Source organism: Mastigoproctus giganteus, chromosome 1 (assembly GCF_048544385.1).
Source record: "Mastigoproctus giganteus isolate SK-2022 chromosome 1, ASM4854438v1, whole genome shotgun sequence".
NCBI lineage: Eukaryota > Metazoa > Arthropoda > Arachnida > Uropygi > Thelyphonidae > Mastigoproctus > Mastigoproctus giganteus.
This window is the reverse complement of record NC_143575.1, coordinates 192,723,564-192,729,096: the sequence shown is the minus strand read 5'-3', so window position 1 is coordinate 192,729,096 and position 5,533 is coordinate 192,723,564.

Below are 5,533 nucleotides of genomic sequence, written 5' to 3'. Positions count from 1 at the left end.
GTCCTCATCTTTAACTTTTTGATCGTCGTACATTTAAACCATTTCGACATGCGCTTTGGAGCGAGGGGAAAGCAAGCTCACTCAAAGTTTGATGTAAAAATTGCTTTCATTATTTACTAACTCTTTGGGGGAACTATAAAAGAGGCAGGAGGCGATTACAGTGAAAATAATAAAAGCTCCAAGTTTCTTGAAGCTGCGTATCCTGGAATTCATCCTATTTATTGATTAATTTTTTTTTATCTTTGTAAACTTCGATAATAAACTAAAACAAAGACGCTTAGTGATTGGAACTCTAATGAATCATTATTAACCCAACTTCTCTAATGAATCATTATTAACCCAAAATTATTTGGATTCATATCATTCCATTTTGAACAAATGGTTCGATTATAGTGCCGTGTGGACTGCCGAATAGATCCAGCCTTTTTTTTTTTAATAAAGAAGTCTACATTATCGCTCACTGAAAACATGGATAATGTCCACAATAATCGTGATGCCGGACAGCACATAATGGCGTTCTTCCATTCCAGGAAACTTTAAAAAGGGGTGAAAACCAACTTTGCTCAAGCGTTTGGGAAACACCTGATTAGCAGGGATTTTCCCACAGGCATGGACAGCACGTCTCGTGGATTTCAAAAAATATTTACGCTAATAACTTAATTGTCACATATTTTATGCTGGATCCGCAATCTGAAAATAGGGATTTGATAATTTAAACCTTTTTCTTGAGACTCTGGTAAAGCTCCATCTCGTATACGAACCGAAAGAAGAGTGGTTGCAGCCATTAATCTAGCCGCAAGGACCTCTATATAGGTCCGCTGCCTTCTGATAAATGAAAATAACACTTTCATTTATTTGTGATATTTGCTAATGTTGTCAGGATGCTTTAAATCTGTGCAAATAATCTTTATTTTCCTCTTTAGATAACTCGCTGTCCAAGAAATTACATCTTCTTGTGGATAATTGTATAGAATAGATGGATTAAGAAAACTTTCCCTAGTGCATCAGATGATGCACTCCTCAAAGTCCACGAATATCCTGTCCTGAACTGGGGGGAAAAATAAAGACATCTCCAGTTACCAACAGCACTCCAGAATGGTGCCCGTGATACCTCCATCAGTGGGTGGATTCGGCGCACCAACTAAAGAAGGAAAGCATAGCCAGCTTCCTTTCGCAAACGAAAGCACTTCCTGTGGAACTGAAACTCGGTTGGAAAGATGTCAGAGTACTTTCACTGGGAAGGAAAGAATATTTCCTCCGGAGGATCTTCGCTACATTGTCATCGATGGTACCAACGTAGCTCTAAGGTAACGACTATACTTATTGTACTTACAATTTTTTATGTGGCAAACTTTTATTTCTTCCTCTGCACGAACTAAAAGCACCACGTCCTGATTAAAATTTATTTCGTTTTGTATTTCACAACAATTTCTATCAACCACGCTCGATGAAATAAGTCACACCTAACTGATAGCAATCATGACACTATAACATGTTAGCAGACAAAAGTTAAGGTGTAAATGACAAAAGTACAACAGACTGCAAAATATAATTTGCAAAAGTCGATGGCATTTGACTTTAGAACATATATCTGAAAATGAGTGTCCAGAAGACGAAGTTATAAGCCTTAATAGGAGCATGATTACACCTGACAGCCAGCCATCAACACTCCAATGTGCTATCATCCTTTGAATGATGAGAGTTCAAGGTGATATCCAAAGTGAACATAACATTGGAGCATTTCTCTTGGGTTCATTGCCATGTTCAGGATACCATTTAAAACGTATTTTGTCTGCGATGGAGTGAGAGAGATATATAGATCGCAAATAGCCTTGCAGCTTACGGGATACAGATCCGCTAGAGGCATTCTATCTTGAAGCGACCGAAAACTCGGAAAAGAGTCCCTTTGATATCATCTCTCTATCTCGTCTGGCAATTGGATATCTACTGGTGTCGAGACCCTTGTTCGACCAACTTCGCAGCTCTTCGAGATATTGTATCCTGGAAATGTATTCAGACTCTTGTTCCTCCCTGTGATTGGCGGGTATTAATCTTGCCAATGCCTTATTTTCTTGAGCCGACATCTGAAAGCCTCAGAAAGTTGACTATACATCAAAATAGACAAAATTTTTGGCAATAAGGCCCCCAAATCCCCTCAACTGATCTAAATGCACTAAAAATTCCTCTCCCTTCTACAACCGATTTCAACTGGAAATCGGTTTTAGAAGGAGTAATTAATTTTGGCGGAGAAGATGGTTAAGGATGGTGTTCTGTTCTCCACTAGTGAAGCCAACCAGTATGACAGTGGCCACAAAACCATGCTTTAGTATTTGATATCAATAACTGGACTTACGCATATACGCTTTCAGTTCGATTTATAAAGGGCAACTCGACTATACCTTAACTTTTTCCCACGAGTTTATATTCGTTTTGGAAAGAATGCTACGGATAAATACGCTGCGCTATTGTAAACCACATTAAAAATAAATGCTTATTTATATACTGATAACTGAAGAATAGAAAATGTCTTTTACTGATGAGATAATGCCATCTTTAACATTATAAAAGAAAAGTGTAAAACACTTCGAAAAATCGATATTCACTTTCTTCACGAATGCAAATCGTTTTTGTAAAGCGCGAGATTTCATCCTTTCAAAACACAAATACTGTAATTCCAAAAATAAGCGGACACCTGCACGTTTCAAAGCACCCTCTATTGATACTCGTACAATATGTGTTAACGTTCGTTAGCCTTAATTACACACTGTATCCGTCTCGGTACACTTCCAACCAATTCTTGATATCAGAAAGGTGATGTTTTGGTCCATTCCTCCTTCAACACAGCGGGCATCTCAAGTACTGATTGTTCGGATCAAACCAAGTACTCTTGGTTTGATCCGAAGCCAACTGGACGATCTGCTGTTCATCGCAAAGGGATGAACATCAAATCAAGAATTGGTTGGAAGTGTACTGAGGAGGATACAGTGTGTAATTAAGGCCAAAGGACGTTAACACATATTGTACGACTATCAATAGAGGGTGCTTTGAAAACATACAGTTGTCCGCTTATTTTTGGCAGTATAGTATAGTTCAAGCCAAGAGATCCGCAAGTCACAACAAGCTATACAATGTGGCATGGCGCATTGTAATGCTGGAACGGAAAAGGACCTCCTTATACTGTTGCCACAGTGCTGGAAGAGCAGGATTGTCCAGAATGTCAACGTACTGCATTGTTCCAAGAGCAATGACGAATGGTCCAGACTCAAACCACGAGAATCAATCCCAGTCAGTGACAGCCCCTCCTCCAAACTTCACAGTTGGAATGACCTACTCTGGTAAATAAAGGTCTCCGGACATCGGTGCTATTAGATCGGAAAACCGTCTACCGTCATACTTTCCAGGAACCGTTTACGATGGGTTGTACACCACCAAAATCTACTCTGTGCATTGCATGCTGTGATGTTTGGTTTGTGTGTTGCAACTCTTCCTAGCGCCTCCGTAGCCAGGTGGGAAGGAGCAGCAGTGCGTAACACACGCTTCTTGATTAGACCGGGGTTCGAGCCCGTCACCACCAAATACGGAGGATGCGGAAAGGTCAGGGAATGACCACCGCATATTCTCGGAGCAATTTGGCCTTAGTTGCTAATGCTCCTAAAAACCAAAACAACAACAACAACAACAGCAGCAGCAGCAGCAACTCTTCCGTAAAATGTGGTGCAATGAGGATTTCCTTGTATCGCGTTTGTAGTAATATCTGTTTTTGTGGTGTTCCTAAACAGGCAGGATCTACGCACCACTCTTCTGGGCTCTCTCCAGTCTTTTATTTCTGTGGTCTATCCGAACGTTTTCCGGATGTGGTAGCACCACGATGTTTCTATTTGGTGTCTTATTCAAATTGTTGGGTTTTAGGTGCATCTGCAACCTAGGCCATATTGCACCGTATGTCTGTAAATTGCGTATGTTCTGTGGTCGATTTGCTGTTTGCTGAGTTAAAAAAAAAAAACTCAAATCTCCGAGAGAAAAACTATGCTACCCTCGCCTGAGATCACCTGAATCTATGCATGCGGATCGAGTGAGATCGACTAGCTCAGCCACGTTGTGAAAAAGACACTTAAAAATTTTTCGCGTTATTGACAGGATTCGAACTCAGGTCTTTTCCACCCGGTGTGGGAATGACGGCGATTATACCAACTGTACTACCCACGAGGGTTTCCATTTGGTGATACGTCAGCCACCGTAGACCTAGGGTGTTGCAACTTTGCTATAATGGTAGTTCGATTGCCGATATGGCATACTATCTTGACTCCGTTGGAAGTTACTAAGCTGAACACCTCAAACCCATCTACTGTGATTCGCTGATCTGCTTGCTTCGAGTATGGATGCATTTGCATATTCCAGTGCATAGCGAGTATGGTTAACTTTTCACAAATTCCAGGGGTGCCCGGATACTTTTGGAAATATAGTTTTATCTATTACTTCATCATTAAGTATTCCCTCGTGTGAGACCAACTCCTACCAAAGATATATTTAGTACATACACGATAGATTTAAATTAGTTCAATTAAGAAATTCTTAATAAAAGATGTGTTAAAGAATATTGAATGTACTTCCTTGTAGTCACGGTTGTCAACAATATTTTTCATGCCGAGGAATCCAAATTTGCATTGACTGGTTTCGGATCAGAGGTCACCAGGATATAACCGTTTTCGTACCTCTTTGGCGCAAGGAGTCGTCCACCTTTGACGTTCCAGTAAAAGGTAATATTTGCTCTTTGAGTTGATAAAGTGAGTTTTAAAATAACAAATAAGGATTCATAATCTTAATCTATGCATGCGGAATGTGTAAGATCGTTGCTCTTTGCAGAAGTTAAGTTAACAGTAGAATATTCTGATACAAACTGAAAAAAGAATCAACTGACAAGTTCTGATTGTGAGTGCGCACAGCGAGCGAGTTGATCTAACAGTGGAATGGAAATGAAAAATATTACTAAATAGAAAAACGATTGGTGGCTCAACCTTCTCTGTGCACATCTTGCTCTTTTCCCCCACACAATTCCTATTCTTGAGTCGCCAATTGTTTTTCTTCTTAATGTAAACTTCGCGAAATGTGAGCTATAAAAGTCACCAGTTTTTTCTGCATGGACTCAAATAGGGTGGCCTCAATTCTTAAATACACAAAGCAAGCTGATTTAACAAATAATATGGATGTGAGCTCTCACGGACCGCGGTGTACAGAACATACAAGTGACGACGTAAAACGAGGACTTATTGTATTCGCTTTACGCGGTTTTTTAGAAACCCGTTCCACTGCGTTAAGCGAAGAAATACTGTACTAATTTGCGCTGAGCCATTACTCTGGCTGTCCTCCCATCCTTAAAACTGGTTCTTTTGTGTAAAAAAAAAAAAATACAATATAAAAAAACATCTCGAAAACAGGGGCACAAACCGGATATGGAATATTTTATTCATCGCTGTACTTTCCCACATACTTCATGCAAGTGTTTAGGGACACTAAGATCGAAACTGCGATCCGT